The 25,775-nt window shown below is 40.2% G+C and overlaps 1 pseudogene; it reads right to left on the minus strand.

Moving 5' to 3' along the window:
* Positions 1-24,392: 24,392 nt before the first annotated feature.
* On the minus strand, positions 24,393-25,199 carry LOC107509176 (annotated as a pseudogene).
* Between the last annotated feature and the right edge of the window lie 576 nt (positions 25,200-25,775).

The raw sequence follows: 25,775 nt of genomic DNA on the forward strand, positions 1-25,775 counted from the left end.
AATTACATTGAACCTGGGGAATTCTAGAACTCTCAATTCTTTTCATTATTTCTTAACAAGTCTGGTAGCTTTAAATGACATTGAGGTTTCACCCTCTGGTGTTTGGTCTTTTTTTTCTCCTTCCCTCTTTTCTTTACTTCCTACTTCTTTCCTTCCATCCTTCCTCCTTTCCTTCCTTTTGTAAAATAAATCTCCAATAGATACTGATAAATCTGTCTGTAGTTTCCTCATAGGAATACATCCAAAATTAACACATGTTGCTTAATAAATTTACTTTTAAAAACTGAGACCTTCGCAATACTGGACTTTTCACATGCCACCCCATTCTCTTCTGAATTTCCAGAGCTTCTCCTTGCCCAGGCAAGTCACACCCAACCTTTCAGCTCCAAATCAAATAACCTTTCCATGAACTTTCTGCCTTCATTTTGTCAGAGCACAATAATGACTCCCTCCTCTAACTATCTATACTACCTGCAGACAACTTGGATACTGCCTGTTAGCAATTTTTTTCTCAAAGCTTTCTGTTTTATTTCACAGGTAATACAGGATAACATGTTTGTCAAATAATAATGAAATACTGCAGAATCAAACAAACCAGAATGGCCAAGGACCCCTTCGCTCCCAGGAGAAATGATCTCAAACTCTGGATATACTTCTCCAAGCTGCCTTCATCTAGGTATTTACACCCAGATGTTTATATGGGTTGTTTTATGCATACATATGTGAAATCATACTCTACATACGTTTTAACAACCTTCTTGAACTATAGCTTATATACCATCCCTTTTTTTTAACCATATGAGGTTATTCCACATCCTTGCTAACACTTACTATCTGTCTCGTTCATGATAGATCATTCTAGCAGGTGTGAAGTGATATCTCATTGTAGTTTTGATTGGCATTTTCCTAATAGTAATGATATTGGTCATCCTTTTATGTACTTATTGGCTATTTGTATATTTTTTCTGTATCCTTTGTCTATTTTTAATTGGGTTGTCTTTTTATTATTCAATCATAAGAATTCTTTATATATTCAGGGTACAAATCCCTTATTAGATAGCAAATATTTTCTTCGGTCTTGTGAGTTATCTTTTCAATTCTTGATGGCTTTCTTTGAAGCGCAAATGTCTTTAATTTTGGTGAAGTGTTCTTCATATTTTTTCTTTTATCACTTATGCTGTTGGTGTAATATCTAAGGAGGCTTCGTCTAACACAGGGTCATAAATTTCCTCCGAAATTTTCTTCTTAGAATTTTATAGCTTTTGCTTTGATGTTTAAATCTGTAATCCATCTGCAGTTAATTTTTGTATATGGTGTACGTATACTAAGAAAAAATACATACGTGTGTGTGTGTGTGTGTGTGTGTGTGTGTGTGTGTGTATATATATATATATATATATATATATATATATATATACACCCTCAGTTCCCAGTTCCTAGCACAGAGCTCCTTAAATCCTTGTAAATTCCAAAATAATAAGAGCACTAGGAACATCTTTTTTCTAATGAGGCAACTCTAGGTGGCTTCTGGATGGCCCTTGGATAGGGCCTGCGCAGAAAGAAAAAACCTTGATTAGAAGCCTGGAAGTTTTATCCCCAATCCTCATGCTCCACAGGGGGAAGAGTTAATAATTGATCATGCCTATATGAGAAAGCTTCCATAAAATCTCAGTAGTAGAGGGTACAAAGTTTCCAGGTGGGCGACCACATCCACACTGGGAGAGTGACATACACCTAACTTCACAGGGAAAGAAACTCCTAGGTCTTGTCTTATGTTCTCTCTTCATTTCATCTTGCTGTTCATTTGTATCCTTTATTCCTTAATAAACTGGTAAACATAAGTAAATGTTTCCCTGAGTTCTGTCAGCCATTTTAGTAAATTAATCAAACCTGAAAGGGGGCTGTGGCAACCTCCAATTTGTAGCTAAATCATACAAAACTTGTGGGTAACCTGAAGACCTACTACTTGGGATCGGCATCTGAATTGCAGTGGGGCTAGTCTTATGGGACTGGGTCCTTAACCTGTAGGATCTGACACTATCTCTAGGTAAATAATGTCAGGATTTAGTTAAATTGTAAGACACCCAAGTGGTGTTGCAGAAAATTGCTTGGTGTGGGGAAAAACCTCCACATATTTGGTGACCAGAAGTGTCAGAAGTGAAGTGTTCTCTGTGAAAGTAAAGGAGACACACAAAATAAAGAAAATCACAGTAGGGAAGAACTGAATTTTTCCCTACATAGGAAGGAAAACTGAGATGTTTCCTTCTACACAATGTAATGAAAAGGTCCAACTCCACTCTTCTTCATACAGACATCCAGTTGTCCCCACACTATTTGTTCTAGAAACTGTTCTTTTTCCTTTTAATTATCTTGGCCCCTTTGTCAATAATCAATTGACTATAAATGTAAGGGTTTATTTCTAGACTCTATTCTATTCCATTGGTCAATATGTCTTTCCTTATGCTAGTACCACACTGTCTTAGTTACTGTAACTGCAGTAAATTTTGAAATTGGTGTGACTCCTCCAACATTCTTCATTTTCAAAAAATTTTGACTATTCTGAGTGCCTCGTATTTCCCATATGGATGTTAGGATAAGCTTGTCATTTTCTGTAGAAAAGACAGCTGGGATTTTTGATAGGGATTTACATATTTTTTTATCACTGGCTCATCACACAACTTGATGAATTTTTTGTATATATGTATACCTGATGACCAACTCTCAGAATAAGATATGGAACATTTGCAGTAACCTAGAAGGCTCCCTAATGTCGCTTAAGAATGGCATTGGGTGGACACACTCATTTCTTTTAGGTATATACCTAGGAGAAGAATTGCTAGGATAGATATGTTTTTCCTTGGAAGATACTGTCAAATAGTTTTTCAAAGCAACGGCACCAGTTTGCATTTCCACTGGTAGAGTAGGAGGGTACCAGATGCTTACGTCCTCACCAGCACTTGCTATTAATTGTTGGCCTTCTGGTCCATGGGTGGTGGTATCTTACTGTGGTTATATTTTACATTTCCCTGATGACTAAAGATGTTCATAAGCTTCGACCATTTGTATTATCACTTTGAGAAAGTGCCTGTTAAAGTCTTTTGCCAATTGTTTCAGGTTGGATTGTCTGTCTTTTTCTTATTGGTTTGTAGGAGCTCTTTAATGTTCTTGATATGAGTCTTGTCAGATGTACATATTGTAAATATTTTCTTACAGTCTGTGGTTTGCCTTTTTATTCTCTTAATGTTGTCTTTTTTAATGTGATTTTTAAAATTGAGATAATATTCATATACCATAAAATTCACCTGTTGAAAGTATATAATTCAAGAGTTTTCACCATATTCACAAAGTTTGGCAACAATCACCACTGTTTAATTCCAGAATATTTTCATCATCCCGAAAGAAAATCTCATAACAATAACTTCTCCCTTCCCCTCCCCCTATGTCCTAGCAACCACTGATCTACTTTCTGGCTTTATGGATTTACCTATTCTGGGCATTTCATATAAATGGAACCATACAATACGTGGTATTTTATGACTGGCTTCTTTCACTTGGCATAATGTTTTCAAGATTCATCTGTATTATAGTATGTATCAGTATTTCATTTATTTTTTATTGCCAAATACTATACCATTGTACAGATATACCACATTTTGTTTATTCACTCATCAATTGATAAACTTGTAAGTTCTTTTAATGTTGTTTTTGATGAATAGAAGTTCTAAATTTTAAAGAAGTTCAATTTATCAATCTTTCCTTTTATGAAATATGTTTTATTATAAACTAAGAAATCTTTGTCTACTTCTGTCATTTGCCATTTAAATAACTTCAGTGTCCTGGAAATCTTCCCACAGTGGGATATGGAGGTTTATTTTGTTTTCTACTGACTCCTTGGAGCAACATCCCCATTGCTGGATATTTGAGTGATTTTCCGTGTGCTGCTATTAAAAACAATCCTGCCTGCAATAAAAATTCTCACGTGTTGACTTTGTGCATATATGCAAGGATGCCTTTAGAACTTCCTGTAAGTGGAATTGCCGGATCAAAAGTTTGCACTTTTTCAGTTTTGATAATGCCTACAAATTGCCTTTCAAAAAAAAGCTTCACCAAATGTATGTGCTAAGAGCTGGAAGAGTGCACACTGTGCCACATCCATGCCATCACTTGGTCATCTTTCAAAATGGTTGCCTCCTTATAAACATAGACTGGTGTTTTCTCAGACTTTCTTGCTTTCACAATTCCTAGTGGGTAGGGACTTTTTTACATTTATCCTTTTAAGTAAGTAAGCATCACTTTGAGGATAGTACAGTGTAAGGAAAGAAAAACTTTTCTTCTATCCTCTTCTGCTTAGTGCCTTTGGGGACCTATGAATTAAACTTACAAGAGCCATATTAACAAGAGAAAAGGCACACAATTTTTATTAATATTTACACAAGCAGAAATTCACAGAAAAGAAGTGAAACTCAAAACAGTGTTCAGCCTCTAGAACTCATAAACCACTTTAACAAAGGAAAGGGAATTTTTGCTTCAGGGATGATAAACTGGGGGTGGTGACTAGTAAATATATGGGAGAACTAAAGGAAAATAAGGGTTGTTTTAGCAAAGTCTGTTTATGCAAACTCATCCCAGTGTCAACCACCAGTCTCCAGTGATAAGAGTCACTATTCGTTTTCTTGTACTGGGGAGGCATCTACACAAAGGGAGATTTATGCCCTGCTTTTAGGCAGATAAGGAGAGTGCAGAGAAAGCCTCTTCCTGAATCTGTTGCCTCACAGTTGCCTTCAGCTCAAAATAATCCTTCCACCAAAGTGGCATATTTTGAGGTGCATATTCTGGACTCCATCAGCAGGAAAATTAACATGTATTTGCTTGACTGTTAATTTAACAGATGAGGATAAATCAGAGTTAGACATGACTTAAATCTTGAAATTTGAGATAAATGCTAGGGGCTCCTTTGCTTTTCTCTGCAGGGGTCCAGAGGTTTTCAGAGACCTTTTTCATAGGTTGCTGAACCTTCGTCAGAGCTCCATTATCCATCCGTTCTAGTGAGGCCTCTACAGGTGCTCAACATGAGCAAATACACTGGGGAGATGGTTATCTGCACAGGGGCTGAGCTCATACCTCTCCAGCTATCAAACTGTAGACACTGTCTGGCTGACAAGGCAACCATTGACATGGCTTTCATTTAATGAGTCTAAAATGGACAAAGGATGCCCTTGGGCACCTGCCTGTCCCCTATCCCTACACACCTTAGAGAAAATGTTTTTAATCCGAGTGAACTAATTCATTTGGAAGCCCTAGGACCTTTCTGATTTCTAAATGTCGATCCTATCTTTCCACCTCTTCTCCAACAGCCCAGGTATACTGCATCAGATTTAGGCTTTAATCTGCTCTTCTTTTTTAAAAAGAGGCAGTGTCAAATATGATATAACATTTATTTATTTGATATTTCTAGACTGAACATGAAGCCAAGAAGACCAATTAATGACTTTGTGATTCCACGTTCAATTGGCACTTTGCTTATAAAGGAAGCTGTTTGTTAGTTTAAGCATTATAAGTTAATTACTGGCTTCAGTTCTTCAAATCATAGGCTGGATCTGTGTGTTTTTCCTCTATAGAGTTAGATCATGAAATTAACACACTTCACTTACATGTGGCTTTAATTCACTAAACACCTCAGTTGAAATAAATGATCAGCCTTGGCAGTAGAAATGGAAACAGATTACTCATTCATTCTTTTGCTAAATATTCACTCCTTTCCCTTCTCTTGTCCCAAAGCATGCACTATAACTAACACAACAAGTACACTCACCTCAGTGAGCTGCTTATACCAAGTGAAGTTCATGGACTCACCTAGAAACAGGCAAGGTCACAGATCCTGTAACATATTCAGCCCAAGGTTTGCACACGCATGCAGAAGGGTGATATCAAGCTGCAATGTTTAAACTGTGATTTCTTTTTTCTCCTTTTGCTGAGACAACACAGTTGAATTTATGTGAGTCAGTGTTGCTTTTGCAGATTACTCCTAGAGTTTAGTTAGGACTCTTTAGGTTGTTAGAAACAGACAACCACTGGACTAGTTCTAGTAAAAGTTTCTCATTCTGATTAAGGAAATGTATGAAAATTTAAAAATAGAAGCCAAATATAGCCATGCCACAAAAGAACAGAACTGTAGGACTGAGTCTAAAGCTTTTAAAATTAACAAAATTAAGTCCTCTCTCTCTCCCTCCTTCTCCTTCCCTCCCCTCTTCTCTCCCTGCCTTTTCCTCCCTTCCTCTTCTCCTCCCTCTCCCTCCGTCTCTTCCTCCCTTTCTTCCTCCCTTCTTCTTTCTCTTCCTCTCTCTCTCTCTTTTTCCCTCCCTCCCTCCTTCCTTCTCTCTTCTTCCCCTTTCCTTTCTCTCTCTTCCCACTCCTGCTCTCCCTCCCTCCTTTCTTCCCTCAGACTCACCCCTCTCCTTCTCCCTCTCCTCTCTCTGTCTCTCTCTCCCTTCTCACCCCCTGCCACACACACACATACACTCCAAGCCTCTCCTCTATTCTCTTTTTTCCCCCTCAGCTTTCATGGTTCATTGGAGATTTTATTCCTGCATTTACTACAAAATTTCCTAAAATTTTGTCCCACTTTGCACTTCAGCACAAATTATGATGGCAGCCGCATGAGTCCACTGCCCATCATGCCTTTAGAACACGTATGGGCGGGCAAGGTTGGCTTCTCTGCAGTAGCACCTCTCCATGCACTTCACCCTCCACCCCAGTGTAGTTACTTACCTACACTCTCTTTCAGGCTTCATAAAGCTATTATTGTACCTGGCACACTGGATGCTAAGTGTTTGCTAATCTACTTATCTTCTCTGTCAGTCATAAACTCATTATGAATAGAAGCTTATTTTCTCAATTATCATATTTTACTATAGTCCCTAGAACATCAGGGGGTTCAAGAAATGTGTGCACAGAGAGACAAATCTGTATAACCCTCAGCTGAGAAATACTGTGAACCTCTCTGTGTGTCTTACTTAGTTCAAGCTGCTATAACACAATGTTATAGATGGGGTGGGGGGGCAGGGCTTAAACGACAAATATTTATGTCTCACAGTTCTGGAGGTTGGGAGGTCCAAGGTTAAGGCGCTGGCAGATGCGGTTTCTGATGAGAGCTCTCTTCATGGTTTGTAGATAGCCACCTTCTTGCTGGTCCTCATATGGCAGAGGGACAGAGAACTCTTGTCTCTTCCCCTTTTTATAAGGACACTAATCTCATCATGGGACTCTAACCTCATGACCTTTTCTAAATTCAATTACTTCCCAAAGGCCCCATCTTCTAATACTATCACATTGTGGGTCAGGGCTTCAGCATATGAATTTGGAGCAAACATATGCATTTAGTCCATAGCCTTTGCCAATCTGTGTTGTCTGTCCATTAAAAAATGAAGCTGAAATCAATGCTATAAAATGTGATTTCCCAGGCCGAATGGATAGAGCAGCATGGTGCTGGGGTCCAGGTCTTAATCCTTTGACAGCCTCATTTCCTACATGTTTCTCCCACATCAGTGGGGTGGCCGGCCCAGGAGGCAGGCTATCTGCCAAATCACAGCCTCCCAAACGCCTTCACCTGGACACTTGACAGGCATCCATTCTGAGGAGTGCCACCCAGGGCTCTCTTTTTGCTCTCAGCATGGAGATACTTCATTCCTGGCCCCTGGCCCCACCATCAGTATGCTGTCAGCTCCCCCATTATTTTAAATTTTATAATTGGCTTTTAGAGTATTTGAAGACCCAAGGCTTTCATTCACCATCAATTCACTTGTTCCTAGTGCAGGGGATAAGCATTGCCATCTTCATCTCCTGGCCAGTGACCAGGCCCTCTGTCTTGTACTTGGAGATATTGTTGCCTTGCTTTAAGTCAAGTCTGGAGAACAGGGCTCACTTACTCAGGCATCTGTGGTGCTGAGACACTTTGCTCCAAGCCAAGCTGAAAGCTCTTTTTGTCTACTGTGACCAAATGACAAGAACTCACTTGCATTGAGTGCACATCCTTTGTCAGCTGCTATGCTAAACACTTGATAGGTACTATCTCACTCTATCTTCCAAAAGCCCCCAGGTTCACCAGTTTACAAACAGGGAAACTGAGGCTCAGAGAAACACAGTAACTTAGTGACCATAGAGATATATTACTCACTTCTCCAACAGTGCTGTCAAACTCTCACAGTTCAAGCATGTAATACACACCTCAGGCCACTCACTCCAGAAGGCCAAGTTCAACAACTCTCAAACTTGTCTCTGCCAAAGTCAGTGAGGAGTCCAATGATCACACGTAGCTGTCTCAGCAGTATTAGATCACAGTAAAAATTGCTAATAGTGTCCTCTCAGTTCTGTACTTATCTTGTCACTGACTGGTAACCAAGAATCCTCAGACCAGCTCCAGCCAGCGCCCCACACTTCTATGGCACTGCTCAGATGGTTCTGGTGTACAGATATGGCCACATAGTAATTGCTTCTGTAGCCAAAGGTGAGGGGGGTCAGCCTCACTGTGTGGAATTCTGGCTTTTTCCTACTACACTGTCTCTTCTTCCTTTTGCTCTTGTCACAGCCTCTGCAGGAGTGAGCTGTGTCTGCAAACTCACTGCTCTCCTTTAAGAAAATATCTACTTAAAACTGAGTAGAGAAAATATCTACTTAAAACTGAGTTTTCTTATTCTAGGTCAGCTCGGTGATTCCTACTTTTAAAGGCCCAGGAATGGGGGAGAACCTTTCGTAGCGTTCTGCCTTCTAATCTGCTCTGCCCCTCCCCTACCTCCCTTTCTTTCCCATCCCTCTTTTCTCTCTCTTCCCTTCTCCTCTCCTTCCCTTCTTTCTTCTTTCCTCCCTCATTGTATAGTAGCCTGTATTTTTCTCCAGGAAACACGTCCCAGGGCAGTTTCGGGAGCTGACACACCTGAGCACAATAAATCCTGTAACTGGTATCTGAGCAGGTGGTACATGCCAGCAGCCTAGAGCTTAAAAATAGGGTCAGCACTACTCCGGGGAGTGGGTTTTTTTCATGGCTTTGCCAGCATCTGTACAGGCTGGAGCACTGCTAATAGGCTTCTATGTGAGTGCTAATAGAATGGGGGAGAAGGAAATCCTTTTGAAGGCTAACATTTTCACAGTGCGGTAATCACAGGGAAGTTGTCATTCCTCCAGGCAGGAAACACATGTGTGATTTACATGTCCTGGCCACCATGTTTTGTAGTTTGCTTTGGATATTTTTAGTTTGCATTGGTTCTCAGTATGTCTTCTTGAACTCAGAGCCAAGGATCAGGTAGGTGGGCATAATAGGCTAGGCCCAGGGCTACTCATATGTAACACATAGGTATCCTTAGCAGTTGCTCACCATCAATGCTCACCTTTGCTAGTAAGTAATTGAACTTCTTAAACCTAAGTTCCTTATATGTCAAATGGGGATGACAAAAGTACCTGCTTCTCAGGGAAATGGTAAGATTTAAAGGAAGTAATCCAAGTAAAAGAACTCACCTATCACCTAGTAAAGACACAATAAATGTTAGCTATTTTTACTGTCAACATCATTGTCTACAATTTACAGATGACACCTAGAAAAATTCATTAGATTGCCCAAAGTCACAATGGCCAGTAAGAAGTGAAGCCAGAATTTCAACTCAGACAGCCTGACTCCGAAGCCCAGACTCTTAACTATTATGTGATGATAGCTTAGGAACAGCTAATGATCAATCTGTGAACCCCTGGAGGACCAGGATCCTGCCATTTCCATCTCTGCATCCCAGTGCCTAGCACAGTATCTGGCACATAGTAGAAACTCAATAAATGTTGATTCAATGAGTGTGTTACAGTAAGCAGGAAGAATAGGACTGCGGGAAGGGGGGACAGGGAGGGGAGGTGGTCCGTGGGGGTGGGGGGGGTGGGGGAGGGATCGGGGTGTTTCACTAGCCTTTAAGAAAATACCGGAACCTGACCAACCTGAACTAGACCCAGGCAGCTGGTGGGGGATCGGGGGCCACATTACCACTTCAGGTGACCTTTGGCTGATTACAATACTATTAGCAAGGCAGCCTAATAAAATCTCCACCCCCGACCCCCTGTGTCACCATAACGGTCCTGAGAGAGCCAAAGAAGGGGGAAAATACCCTCTCCCATGTAAGGGAGTGTGGTCAAAAAGGACCCGCCTGGGACGCCCAGGATACCATCCGTAAGTGTTGAATATTCCACCCTTTAATTTTATGTGCGATAAATTGCCAAATCCCACCTTTCTTCCCAGCAGCTGCTCTCCTCAGAGCGTGTCCGTCCTCCTACCTTGAGAGCATATTACTCTTCCTTTCTAATAAATCTGCTGTTTAGTTGGCCTCTTTGGTAGGGCCTCGAATTCTTCCCCACAGGAACACCAAGAGCCTGATCTCCACGACGACTGGATTGGGAAGAATACAGGTTCTGGGGGAATAAATTGGGTTGAATAAGCCCGGGAAGGATGCAAAGGGATGTGTTTGTTACTTAGTAACATGGTTACTAGCATCATTACGTGAATTGACTCAGAAATCAGCAGCACGATTAACCTATTGCTAAACCAATCAAATTATGGATCTACGGCTTCTCTGCTTTTTAGGCTAGGAAATATCTGGTCCTAACCCTGCCTTATTGTTCCAAAAGTCAGACATGCCATTTCAAAACATGGATTCAGAACTTCCTCAAATTCTAAAACCACTTAAGTTATATTTTCTTTGCATGCCTCCCAGCTAGCAAATTCACATTGGTCCTGCTTGAGAAGGGGTACCAGTTCAAATGTGTACTGAGATTTTTCTTTTTTCTCATAAAGAATAATTGTGTTTTATGTTTCATTTAACATGCATTCTTTTTAAATTCAGTTTATTTAGACTAAAAATTCACCCATTTTTCCCACCCTCCACCCTTTACCTCTGCAGCCACTAATCTATTCTGTATCAGTGAGCTTGATTTAATACATATAGTTTTGTTTATATTTTGTAGGTATGACTTTCAAATGATATGTCTTTCTCTGTCTGACTTATTTCACTTAGCACAATGCCCTCAAGGTCCATCCATGTTGTCATAAATGGCAAGATTTCAATTTTTTTTATGGCTGAATAATATTCCTTCTATATAAAAACTTGTTTATCCTTTCATCCACTGATATCGCTTAAGTTGTTTCCATGACTCGGCTATTATAAATAATGCAATGAATGTAGGTGTACATATATCTTTTCAAATTAATGTTTTGTTTTCTTCAGATAAATACCCAGAAGTGTAATTGGTGATCATATGGCAGCTCTATTTTTAAAACATTCTTATATTATTTATATTGATAATTATTTTTAAAACACATGATTATTACAGGAAATTTGGAGAACTTAGCAAAGTTGGAAAAATATTTTGAATACTCTATGTCCTCTAACTATAAAATAGTTACTAAACACATTTGGCTACATTTTCTTCTAGAAAAGGATCCATCACTTTTTAACTAGAGCTGATTAAGTAGTTGACACTAGATCCTATGTATCCACTGAAGCTTTCAAGGTTTTTTTTGAAAGAAAAAAAAATTGCTAGGCATCTATAGACAGATTTGATGGAATAATGGGAAAGGCTCTAAATAGGAAGTCAGGTGACCTTGAGTCTATTCTGCCATCACCTCACTGTCTGACATCTGCCAAGACACTTACCTTGCAGATTTCAGTTATCTTTGCTTCTCCCACTTTACATTCATCATTTCTTCTCAGTGACCTGCCCTGAAGATTTTAGGTTCCTGTACCAGACACAGAAATGATAGCCTCATATAGACTCTATAGCCAGCTATTATATTGCAAAAGGTCAAATTCTTAAAACATATCCCTGATAATATATATTTTCTAAAGATTCTGCTTTTCTAAGTGAATCTTGATTAATACAGCAGGAAAGGTGGCCACCATATGCATAAAATTCTCACCCCTACAAACTTAGCACTGAAAGAATTTTTTATGACTCATATGATCCTCATGTTTTATGATTATTGTCTGCCCCTCCTCTCTCCAAGAATCTAGACTCCCTAAAGACAGTGTTGTTGAGAAGCCTATTGCACAGTGGTTTTATCAGTTTACTAGGGCTACCATAACAAAATGGCATGGCTTAAAACTGGGTGGCTTAAAACACAGAAATATATTCTTCCATAGTCCCAGAGGCTGGAAGTCCAAAATCAAGGTAAGGCAGGGCTACATGCCCTCTGAAGCCTTCAGGGGTGGATCCTTCCTTGCCTCTTCTAGTTTCTGATGGACTCATATACTCCTGGACTTGTAGCACCATAACTACCATCTCTGACTATCTTCACAGACATTCTCCCTGTGTCTCTATGTTTTTACGTAGCCAGTTACCCTCTGTCTCACCAGTTCTTATAAGGACATGATATTGAATTAAGATCCTACTCTTAAAGTACTCGAGAACTTTATCTTAACTAATTTTACCTGCAATAATCCTATATCCAAATAAGATCACATTCTGAGGTACGAGGGGTTAGGACTTTAGCGTACTTTTGTGGAAGGAAATGTAATTCTACCTATAACAGTGGTTGGGATGGTTAATTTTAAGTGTCGACTTGGCTGGACCACAGTGCTCAGATAGTTTATCAAACATTATTCAGGATGTTTCTGTGAAGGTGTTCTTTTGGATGAGATTAACATTTAAATTATTGGACTTTGAGTAAAACAGTTTGCCCTCCAATTAGTTGAAGGACTTAATAGAACAAAGACCAACCTCCTCAAGCAAGAAGGAATTATGCCAGCAGAACACCTTTGGACCTGGACAACAATTTTTTCCTGGGTTTCTAGCTTTCTGGCCTACCCTGCAGGCTTTGGATTTGAACCTCCCCAACCGCATGAGCCAATTTCTTAAAATCAGTCTCTCTCTCTCTCTCTCTCTCTCTCTCTCTTCTCCCCCCTCTCCCCCATATGTCTCCTCTTGGTTCCATTTCTCTGTAGAATCCTTCCAAATACAATGGTTAGAACATAAACTCTGGAGTTATACCATTGAGATAAAATCTCTCCAATCCCACTTACTGACTATGTAACCTTGAGCACATTACCTCAGAGTCTCAGTTTCTACATCTTTAGATTGGGACTATCAGTACATACTTCACAGGGTGCCATGGGGATTAAATGAAGTCGTTTATAAAACAACTGGTCCATAATAAGAACTCTATAAAACATTAGCTGCCTGGTCAGAGCTCTGTCTCCAGTATCTTAAATTGAGATCGTATGTAATAGGAGATAAATAACCATTTATTAACTGACTTTACTCCCTCTAATGCTCTTCGTTAAGTTTCAGGCCAAAGATATTCAACCCAAAAGTCTTAAACATCTCTAACTCCTCAGTTCAACCATATAAACAGTTCCTAACATAAGCAGTGGTCCTGGAGTGATATCTAATTTTAGGCACAGTTACTTAATAGGGCTACTTGCACAATCCAAGCTCTCCTCAGATGCTACAACTGGATCTATGCCATAGTCTCTCCTTCTCTCCTGTGGCAGTTGACAGGATAAGGTCTAGGTATATCTCTGCACCTAGAAACTAAAGATGACAGGAAAGACTCTCTTCCTCCACAGTACCATTAACAGTGGTCACCAAACTACCTCAGAAAGCACTACATTGGCCAGGAGCTGATTGGTTCCAATTCTACACCATTAAGAATCTCCAGAGAAAACTAAACCAATAAACTATTGCCAAACCTTCTTAATGTCAATCTAAAGGTAAAAGGTTAGCCTTCCTAGCTGTGTTTCTACAGAACTTTACCTATGTGGTGTTTCAGAGCTAATGAGAACTTAAGGGGGGAAGGGGGAAAAAAATCATAGAATTAGGAAGCCCTCAAATAATAAGGTAGCCCCAACCATATATTATCTCCATGGGTGACTTGCTTAAGAAGCAATACATGAGTTTCTAATTAAAGATATATTAGAAAAACGCATTTACAAACTTTACAGCCAGGATTAATTTTCATGTTTGAAAACTGCCAGGGAAGAGAGTAAATTCCAAATATGTGAATTATGAGAAAATGAGACTTAATGAATTCTACGTTTATTCACTGAAGTATTTAACTATCTAAGCCATCAAGTGGAGATAATGAATTTGACTGTGTCATAAGACTGGTGTACTTTAATTCACATTTGTAGGATGAGCTATAAATAAAGGGCCTGACTCAGTGCTTAATTTTTAAAGATACATTAGCTCAAAATGCCTGTGCCTACATGATGCCAAGCACTGGCCTTTGACAATTCAGCAGCATCATCGTACAGTTACCTCTTTCCTTGTCACAAAAGTCAAGTTAAAACCTGAGTCAGGCACCTGGGAGGGAAGAGATGGTCCATTCACTGGGGCAATGAAGGAGAGTATAATGAAGAAGGCAACTATCTACGAAAATGAGAGTGACGCTAAAGGAAAGCAGCAAAGCATGGTTAGGGCCCTTTTCCCACCCCTAGGTCAGAAGGAAACTGCAGAACAACTCTGCTATGGGGTTTCTCAACATCCCACCCTCAGAGAATTCTTGGGGCAAGGGGGGAGGTGCAGCCAATAAGTTGAGAAACAAACAATATATTTTCAGTTATTGGTAAATACAATAATGAAAAATAAGTAGTAAATGGGGCATAAACAAGCAGAGAAGAGGTCGGGAAGAGACTTCCGAGCTAGAAGGGCAGGAAGGGCTTTCTCAGGAGTGGTGTCATTTAATCTGAGACCTGCTGGTAGAGAAGGAGCCAGCCAGGAGAGGGGTCAGAGCATTCCCTCCTTAAAGAACCTGAAGGGTGACCAGCTAGGCATACTTTAGGGTCAGAGAAAAGCTCCAAGAAGCTGGAATGTGGTGAATGGTGTGGGGAAGAAGGACATAAAGGTGAGGTCTTGTAGACCATGTGAGGTGTTGGGTTATATTCTAGCTGTGGTGGAGAATAATTGGGGCCTTTAAAAGGGAGCAAGTGATCAGATTTATATTTTAAGTGACATTCTGGCTACTGTGAAGACACACAAAATTAGAAGCAACAAGACCAATTACGAAGCAATGGTAGCTGCCTGGTGACAAATGAAGGTGGCTTACATGAGAAAGGAAAGACTGAAAACAAAGAACAGTGATGAATCTAAGATCCAACCCATTATGAGGCTTGAGCATCTTCTTGCACTTGGTGGGCAGGAGCCTCTGGGCTTTGAGACAGTCACTACTTGAGAATAAAAAGTAATTAAAAATTTTTTTTGCATACTGTTTTAAATTTTCTGTATGTTGCATTTATTACATTTGAAATTGGAAGAAAAAATTAAAAATTCTTAACATCCACTGAAAGAAAGAATTGAGAGAGGGAGTAACTGGCTTAATACATGTGGAAGAATAAAAATGTCGAGACTTTGTTAGATGATAGGCTCAATATGTAGTAGCCTTCTAAAAAAGTACTGCGATTTCTGATTGTATAAACAGAAGAATAGTGTCTAGAATGAGGAGGGTGATTCTTTGAGCTCCTTGAGAGAATGGCTGTCTTATATATTTATTTTTTCCCTCATTCACAGGTGCACACTGCTGAGTACCTAAAGGCTTAGAGGGTGTGATACTGTGATATAATAAGAAATATGTTTTTGACCTTTGGTTCCTGACACAGAGCTCATGACATCTATGTAATATCCTAAGCAATAAAGGTGCTAGGAGTATCTTTAGTTCTAATATTTGGTCTTTTACCCCAGTTACTGACATGGAGCTTCTAAAACCCTTAGAACTTTCTGGGTGATAGGATCATCTTTTTTTCTTGGTGGGCTCCTGGATAGCTTCAGGGTGAGAGCTGGTCACCAGAAAGACCAAGCCATGATTAGAGGTTTGGAAATTTCAGTCTCATCCCACATCCTCCTGGAGGGGAGAAGGACTAGAGATCGAGATCATTATCTGTCATGCCTATGTGATAAAACCTCCACAAAAATTTCTAAACTGGGGGGGTTCAGAGAGTTTCTGGGCTGGCAACACATCCAAGTGCCATGAGGGTGGCACACCCAAACTCCATAGGGACAGAAGCGTCTGTGCTCGGGAACCTTCCAGACCTTGCCAACACACCTCTTCATCTGGCTGGTCATCTGTGTCCTTTATTGTATCCTTTATGATAAATTAGTAAACATAACTAAAATATTTACCAGTGTTCCATGGGCTGTTATAGCAAATTATTTAACCCAAAGAGGGAGTTGTGAGAATCCCTCATTTGTAGCCAAGTCAGACAGTTGTTGTGAGTAATCTGAGGACCCACTGCTTGAGACTGGTATCTGAAGTCAGGGGCAGTCTTGTGGAACTGAGCCCTTAACCTATGAGATCTATGCTAATTCCTGGTAGGTAGTGTTAGAATTGAATTAAATCATAGGGTACCAAGTAGGTGTCTGCAGAGAACTGGAGAAGTGCTTGGAGAAATCCACATATTTTGTGTCAGAAGTATTGTGAGTAGGGAAACTGTTTTCCTTTAGAAGGAGAAGGAGAAAGAAGGAATTTTTTTCAATACCTAATTTTTTAAAAGTCTATTCTTAATAATGAGGTTGAATATCTATATATGTAATACTCTAAGAGGTCATCTATAACTGGGACAATCAGTGTGTGTTTGAGAATAGAATGAGATCACAACAGTCATTCAAGAAAAAACTCCTAGTCTTGAGATACTTAGAAGCATTTTGTCTACTTTTGGAGAATAAGAAGGGTCATTTACCAAGTTAGTGCAGGTCTTGGGTGAAATCTCCCTCAAACCATTCCATGCTCTCCAAGTAAACATTCTGTCTTCATATGATATCTTCGGTGAGCTGTGTCTGGGAAAATGTGTCCTAAAGAGCTGGCAAAGAAACTTACTGCATCTGATAGCAGTTGTAACATTGCTGTATTATTAAGTGTTTATATTTCACAACTTTTTGTGACAATGGATAAAACTTTCATATTGTTAGTATATCAGTAGATTTTGAAATGAACTAGAGAAAACAAAGATTTAAATTCTGACGCTTTCTATGTTATCTAAGGTAGAATTGAATGAAAACCTAGAGGCAATTTGTATGTTTGAGGGGGATGATGGGTTGTTCCTGCATGTATGAAAGATGCAAAGATTCCAGTTACTGGGGAAAAAAAATACCACCTTTTGTAAATTAATTTATACTGGTTCATTTACTCATCTATTGAGGGCATGTTAAGGTCAGAACCCCTATTTTCCAAAGCTGATCAAGTATCTGTACACTGATCAGATCAGGTTTCTTGACTTGTAAAAACAAAAATAAAATTTTGAAGTTTGGGGGCCCGGCTCCAGGGGCCCCCAACTGTGAGGTCCTGTCTGGGTGTCCTTTTGGCTTCCCACTTTTTGTCATCTTATCTCTTAAAAGATTACACCTGCCACAGTTTTTTGTAGATTGGCCTTTTTGCCAATTCTTAGCAAAATGTTTATCCATGAATCTTTATCCGTCAAAACTGAAAGTACTGAATACTAGTCAGTCCCTATTATCCAAGAGCTTTTTGGTTTATTCCTAATTGCCATGCCAAAGGTAGGGTCTTGACTGGAATTCTATCAATTCCTGAGCAGAATTACTGTTGAATGCTGAACTAGCTAATTGTATCAGTCATCAGGCCACTTTCATTTTCAAAAGACAGGAACCCATTTTAAACGAGCATAAGCTAAATAGTTCACATAACTGGAAATTCTAGGGATAGTTACAGCTTCAGATCTGGCTGGATCCAGAGTCTCAGATGACCTCATCGGGGCTCTTGCTCTCTCTCCCCACCTCTCTTGTCATATAGCCAATGTGGTAGATTTGTTCTGTCCATTTAGCTAAGCTGGAATGACATTTCCCAGAATTCACTTCTCTGCATGGTTCCAGGTTACTATGAGCCACAGAGACATTTTGTATGAGATTTGGAAGTGGAAATAAAGCAGCAATCCTATGTATATTTTTTTATGCTTGGAAGGTCAGTGAAGACCATGAGGTGCTGTCATGGTTTGCTCATGTTGTCACTTGTCTGTTCCCTCATCATGTGGGAGGAACTCACAGCATCTGCAAAGTCTATTGGATCTTCCTTTACCCTCTCTGACCCCTGGGGCCAAGTGCATGTTCAGCTGCATGCTGAAGGATTCCAGCTTCTCCTCCATCACTGAAGTGTGTTGCTTGGAGGTGGGGAAACACCAATGTGGATCCTAGTCACTCTCTATGAATTTTCATCCATCCTCACAGATTTCAGTCTACTCTGGCTTTATCCACTTTGTGTCCATCTTTTCTTCTCACTAGCCTTCCCTGCAAACTTTAGGTTCCTGTACACAGAAAGAGCAGCTTCACATAGACTGTTTAACTAGCTGTAACAATGGCAAAAGTTCAAATCTCTATGATAAATCCCAATAATATATATCTTCTAAAATTTCTGCTTTTCTGAGCAATTTCTGACAAGTACAGCAGGAAATATGGCCACTATATGCATAAAATTCACACTCTGTAAGTTTAGCCCTGAAAGAATCTTTTACGATATCTCTGACCATAAAAAAACTTCCAGGAAGGAGTCAGAATAGAGGCAGCTTAATCATGTACCCATTCCTGCACCCATCATTGTGGTCAGAGCAGGGTTGAAGGTTCAGCAAAGCCTGAGACTTATTCCTTTATGACTGGAGAGAAGAAAGGTGACAGACCCTATTCAACATATATTAAAGGTTATCCATTGGGGAAATAAGAATTGGGTCCCCAAAAGGAGGAGGAAAAAGTGATAGGCAAACAAATGTTGGTGTTCACAACACTCTTCCTGCTTTCTTCTTTGGGGTGGTCCTGTATTTACTTGAAGATGGTGAAATGAGATGTAATCAATTTGCAAGAAATTGTTACTACACTCAGGCACTGAGCTTAGCACTTCTTATATATCATCTTCTTTTCATCTCTACAATAACTCTATGACAAAGCCACAGCTTAGAGAGGTACAATAACTTGCCCCAGGTCCCTCAGCTGGGCAGTAGAGGAGCTAGAACTTGAATTCAGGTCTGTTTGTCTGCTCCTTAGCCTTTATCTACACATCCAGAAGTTGTGTTGAGTCTAATGGCAAACATATTCTCACACTGTTATGTTTGTTTAACCTTGGCAATTTTGTACAAATTGATCAGCAAGCTGAGAAAACTGCCTCTTTCTCCCTCCTTGCAGAAAAAAAAAAAGATGCCGCCAGTGAAAAAACGATGGCTAGCCTCAATGTAATTCTCACTAGTACTTGGCAAGACAATTCCTACATTAGAAACTTTAAGGGAAAACAGAGGAAAGGGTCTCCGTTTTAACAACCCAGAAAGATTGGGACCTTTTTAGACTGCTGCTATCTGAGGGCAGTTGTAGCATCACTGTATTATTGTTTATAATACACAACTTTTTGTGACAATGGATAAAACTTTCATACTATTAGTTAATCAGTAGATTTTGAAATGAACTGGAGAAAACAATAGTTTAAATTCTGATGCCTTCTGTATTCTCTAAGGTAGAATGGAGTGAAAGCCTAGAGGGAAAATGGACAATTTGTATGTTTTAGGAGGGTGGTGGGTGGTTCCTATGTGATACCAAAGGTACCAGAGGATTTGGTACTTTTTAGGAACCTTAAGATCTTGTCCCTTTGCAGAATGGAGGGGCAGAGATGTTCATATCTCAAAGTTCTTTTCTGCATAACCAGGAATATTAGTTGAGCACCTGAAAGGTGTTCAGAATTATTTAATGCACCAAATGGATGTCAGACTGATATATCTCAGCTGGAATTTGCGACTTTTTAAACCAGAGGGTAGTTGAACTGGAAAGGTCCAGACAGGAGACGTTAGAAAGTTAGGAGGCTTTCTTCTCTCTACTCAATTCTCTTCTGTTCTTTTAGCTGGAGAAGCCAGGCAGGCCCAACTTGAAGGTGAGCTGTGGCTATTTGAGTGATAAACTGGATGTGATGTTCTCACAACTATCTCTTTAATCTAAAACGAATTCTACCTGACTGTGGTGTTTTCTGTCTTGGGTCATACTCTTCTCTGGGAGGATAAACTATGAGTTACATTTCAAGAACTCTGTAACTAGTTCACACTCTCACCAGGGTTTTGGAACTACTCAAAATCTTTTACGTTTACTGTAGGGAAATTGTCATTCAGAACATGCAGCTATTTGTGTTTAGGCTAATCTGGTCTAAAATGCATTTGGCAAAAAAAAAAGAAAAAAAAAGAGGAAGAGTTTGGGAAATCCTTTTTTATAGAATAGTCTTTTACACATTAGGATAGAACAGAACAGGATACAGGAAACACTGCCCCTAGCTCCTGCTCACCCACCCAGGTCTTTTTTCACAATGTGACCATCTCAGTTTGGTTGCCTTAGGAGTAGATTTGAGACTCGATCTGAATGAAAGTTTATTTGGGAGATGATCCTAGGAAGCACTGAAAGGAGAATAGAGTAAACCGGGAAGGGAAGGAAGCCAATAAAGGGTGTATGAGCAAACAACCATATGGGTAGGCAGAACTGAATCCTCTTGAGACATTGAGTGGCCATTGGAACTATCTCTCCACCACTCATTGGTGCAGAGCTGCTCCCAATACTTTCTGGTACTTCTGGGCTGCCACGGGCAGTTAGGAGACCTCTGGCTACCAGAGAAAATGATTGAGCAAGAAAATGAAAATGGTGGTAGTGGGTAACTTACAGGGTTTCTTGTATTGGTCAGGTGTGGGGGACAGAAGTTGGCAGTGGCAGTGACTGCTGCTGGTTCCCTCATAGGAGGTAAGAGGGAAGACTCCATCTTGCATATGCATCTTGCCAGCTCCTCACTCCTCTTTTTGCTGTGGACAAAGGCAGACTCTTCACAAACCCTGTGGAGATTCTGAGGAGTTCTCTCTCTCTGAACCTCACTGAGGACAGACAATTACTCAGCAACAGCTTAGTTCTGCCAATAACTGTCTCCTTGGCAACCTAAGGCCCAGTGTAACAGAAATGAAATACATTTTTTAAATATATATGAGTATGAAAAACATGTAAAGGCTCTTCTTACTTTTTCATAAAAATGCTTTTGAGTCGCATATAGTTTTTTAATAGTGATTAAACATAATGGGTTTTCTAACACTATATCCAGAAGTCCTTAACAAATCAGTTCCTCCTAGCCCTAGATCTTTCTCAGTGATGCGTTTCTAGGCGAGACATGGATACTTCCTTCCAACTGAGGTGCTTGCTTCTTTTTATAGCAAATGACATACTACCACATGATAACCCTCAAAGAGCACGTCTTTGCCAGTGACAAGTCTTGACTGTCATCAGCAACAACCCTCACTTGCCGTGTGAACTTGGGCATGTCATTTACCCTCTCTGGGTCTCAGTGGCCTCATCTGTGAGAGCCATAAACTGGATGCAATGTTCTCACAGATTTCTCTCTAATCTAAAACAAATTCTGCCTGACTATGGTATATTTGCACCTTGGATCATACTCTTCTCTGGGAATATAAACTCTGATTTATATTTCAAGGACTCCATAGCTGGTTTACACTCTCACTGGGGTTTTGGGGCCACACAAATCCTTTCATGGTAACTGGAGAGAAATCTTCCCTTAAGATCTCAGTGTGTTAGCTAAGAAATAAAACCTTGACCCACACTTCCTTTCGCTACAGTGTAAAGAGCAAGGTTCCAACACAGCTCTTTGACTTTGCTGTCTGTATGATTTGGACAAGTCAGTTAACCTCACCAAACCTCAGTTTCCTCATCTAAAAGATGGGGCAAATAATTGTACCAACATCTTAGAGTTATTGGAAACTGTTAAAGGAGATCATCTATATAAAGCTACTTAGAAAACATTATTTTCAAAAGAAAGAAAAGGATTTTTATTTTTCAGGATTCTCTCTTCTTTGCTTCTTTCTATCTTTACTAATGCCTCCCCACATCGCTTCTCAGGAGCCGATCTCCCTGGATTCTGAAAATTGTTTGTGTGTTTGTTTGTTTGTTTGTTTAATCTCCTCTAGTGATACTTACATCTCTACAGTTCAATTTTGTTGATGATGTTATAATGATTATTTTGTTTCCAATTACCACATGCTCACCGTAGAAAACATAAAGTAAATAAGTAAGTAAATAAATAAATAAAAGCATAAAGAAATAAGGAGGTGAATGGGCCATAATTCTACAGCCCAAAAGCAACCATGATTTACAGGTATATTTTTTTGTTTACATTTTTTCGGGGGGTGGGGAGGTACATGGTTAAGCCCACAGAATATATAGATTTTTGTGTCTTGGCTCTCATCTTTAACATTATTAGGTAACCATTTTACTGTCATTAAAACTTCTTGAATATGGTCTGTTATGAATATTTGTTATAATTTACCTAACCATTCCCCTATTGTTAGGCACTTAAGATATTTCTGTATATTCCCTCTTAAAAATAATTCTCAGGACTCAGTCATAAATCTCCCAGCTTTCCCTCTTTTCAAGCCCTCTATGGAAGTCATGCCATGAGTGGTTCTATTAAATCTTTCCAAAGCCCAGCACAGTTGTAGGAGCAAGTTCATCATATTTACTCTCAGCTGCCACCTCTCCCTCCCCCTTGCTGTCTTGTGGCCAGTTCACTTGGCTCTGGGTAAGCTCTCCTGCCCCTGTAGTGAATAGTCATAGTTTTTGCTTCTTGCTGGTCTAGCAAGTGTTAGCAATGCCCTTCTTCTAGAGTTCGACTCAAACTCCTGGGCCAGAAGTGGGCATGTGAGTCAGCCCTGGCCCATCCAAGTGCCCTCTCCCAACCAGCAATGATCCAAAGAGTAGTGACGGAAACTAGGAAGGATCAGAGTCCTTCCCTGAGATAAACTGCAGATGCTGTGAGATGCCTATTTTGATTAGTCACGAAGTTCTTAGATTAAACCCAAAGTACTTTTGAGTCCTGCCCATGTTGTTTTTCATACATTATTTCACCTAGTGCTTATCTTGCAGGGTTGTTATGACAATATTGTCTCCAGTTGGCAGAGGAAGAAACATACTCAGTGAGGTTGAATGACTTTCCTAAAGTTTCACAGTTTAGGAATTGGCCCCACTATGATTTGAATATAGGAACACCTGACTCCAAAGCCCTTTTCTTTCCAGATTGACAGCTGTTTCCTGTAGAAAGCAGCACAGAACCACTTGGGGTGCACAAGCTTGGGAGAGAGCCAAAGGGAGGCACCCAGGTGTGTGCTGAGCCACACTGAGTGGGGGGCAGATGGAGACACAGACAGATGCTCGGCCTTCACTCCTTGGCCCAGGGCCACAGACATCACTGTGTGTTGGGCAAGGCCACAAGCCTGGCTATTATATTCAGAGCCATAACAGTACTGGCACTAGTGGGTGTCCATGATTGCCCACTGCTGTTGGCAACAGAATAGCAATGTTTTACCATTTTATTTCCCTTCCTCCAATGGCATCCAGGCTAGGTTTCTTTTTTTTTCTCTCTCTCTCTCTCTCTCTTAATCAAAGAAAGGTCCTGTTCATTAAACTCTCTGACCGAGTCACCCTGATAGGAATATTGCTCTTGTGGCTTCCATATTATTGGCAGTGACCCAAGAATTGGCATAGTTCCTGTTAAGTAGATAGAAATACCTGTTTCTAATTTAACCTAGCCATGCTACACTCTGTTGGAATCCCCAAAGGGTCTCCACCAGTCTACATAGGGGGTTTGTGGTTCTAAAGTCACTTCCATTGCTACATCTGCCATTCTATTTCTTGCTGCCTGTTGAGCTCTCAAAATGACAGGTAGAATGAGGACAGCTGCCTAACTCTGTGAGAAGGATACCCTTATTTTGTGCTTCTAGTGGCAGCACGTAAAAATCATTGGGGGGAGCTTCAAGATAAACAAACACAAAATGTCTGGGCTCTTTCACCTAGGATTCCCATTCCCTCATTATGACATGAAGTCCAGGTAACCACAGTTTTTGCAAAGCTTCCCAGGTGGTTTTAATGTGCAGCTTCGATTGAGAATCACTACCCTAAATTATACGACCTAATCTGCAGTCTTTTGGGCAGAACCCTTGCATAAGACCTAAAATGCTGGACTCAGAGTGGCCTGAAACTCCCAACTTCAGGTTGTATACTGGCCAAGCAACCTACCACTTTCTGCAGTACTACTCTGGATAAGATCCCCGAGTATGGGGGGATGGATGTACACTAAAGCTTGCACCAAAGGTGCCTCTTAAATCATTTTTTATTGCCTGTTTTTCTACATAACACCAGTAGAGTACAGGTCCGTAATCTAAGAACTGCCAAGTCATTTACTCATAAGAAGTAAATCAACTTGTCAAATGTTGAGTAAAATGTACTTAATAGGAGTATTAAGTTCTTTCTTTCTTTCTTTCTTTCTTTCTTTCTCTCTCTCTCTCTCTCTCTTTCTTTCTTTCTTTTTTTTTTTTTTTTTTTTTGGTGTCTGATCTTATTTATGTTACTCTTACAAAATCTCATTTTTGACTGGACTCAAACTTAGAAGTAGAAACTCTCAGGGAGGAAAGTCTATGTCTCTTGGCAATCTGTTCCTGGCATTTCTCTTTGGCCTCCTTCATTCTCTTGGCCAAAAGTTGAGCATATTCTGCAGCCTCTTCCTTATTTTTCTTAGCATACTATTTTTTCAGAGCAATATGCCAACATTTATGCTGCAGAACACATGGAGTAACAAGATGCTGAATCTTGGGTGCTTTGGTCCTAGGTTTCTTATTCTACTTTGTGTAAGGGCTTTCTCACAATGTATTGGTGGACATCATCTTCCTTAGAGAGACTGAAAAGTTTATAGATTCTTCCAGCTCTTTTGGGCCCCAGGCTATGAGGCACAGTGAGACCAGGAATATCTTTCTCCCCTTTTTCACAATGACCAAGTTGAGAACACTCAGATTGGCATCCATGAGGCAACTCCAAACAGCTTTGTACTTTATTTCACCAGTTCTCCTTGGTCTATGACAGGGATGCCCCTTATTCAGTAGCAGAAGTAAAGTCAAGACACCCTACTTCATGGAGAAATCTTGTTTGCCATTCCCACCACTGATTCGAACCACATAATCCTTCCATTCTTCACCCAGAGCGTCAGCAACAACTTCTGTGGCCATACAGTTCTCATAAAAGGTACAAAGTTTGCTTTCATCATCCACTTCAATGAGTTTCTGGCAGCCAGTGGCCAGGAAAGGGCTGAAACATCTTGAAGCAGCCGACCACCTCTGTGGCTCCATAAAAAAGAGCAATAGGGGTTTCCTTTCAATGCTTGCATCTCCCTTCATGCTATTTGTTAATCAAGAGTTCAAAGTGAAAAGAGGCTGGGAGCTACTCAGACCTGAATCTCCAGAACATTAATTTCCCTACTATACCTATAACCATCCCACACCTATACCCTGAAATACATCCCCAAGGAACTATGCTACATGTGGTGAATGTTTTCAGTAATGGCTTGCAAAATTTTCATGCATTCTGTATTTACACGCTTCTGTAGACCTGTTGTCCACTGACTCTGAACTTAACCATGTGACCTGCTTCGGCCAAAGAGACAATTATTAACCTGACACAGGTAGAACTTGTGCATGTGGCTTTGCCTTTTCTTGCTGCTCTTCAGAACCCTCAAACCATCATGTGAAGACATCCAAAACAATCTACTGGAAGATAAAAAGCCAAGTGGTGGCCACTCCTCCCTGTCTAAGAGTCCCTAGGCAATCAGCCTGCCAATCACCAGTCCTATGAGTAAACTATCATAGACAATCCAACCCAAGCCAAGCTACCTGCTAACCTCTGAATTCAGCCAAACCAGCTTCAACAACAAGAGCCACCCAACTGACCCAGAGCTGGAAGAAATAACAAGTGTT

The sequence above is a fragment of the Rousettus aegyptiacus genome, unplaced genomic scaffold (assembly GCF_014176215.1).
Source record: "Rousettus aegyptiacus isolate mRouAeg1 unplaced genomic scaffold, mRouAeg1.p scaffold_m13_p_4, whole genome shotgun sequence".
Classification (NCBI taxonomy): Eukaryota; Metazoa; Chordata; class Mammalia; order Chiroptera; family Pteropodidae; genus Rousettus; species Rousettus aegyptiacus.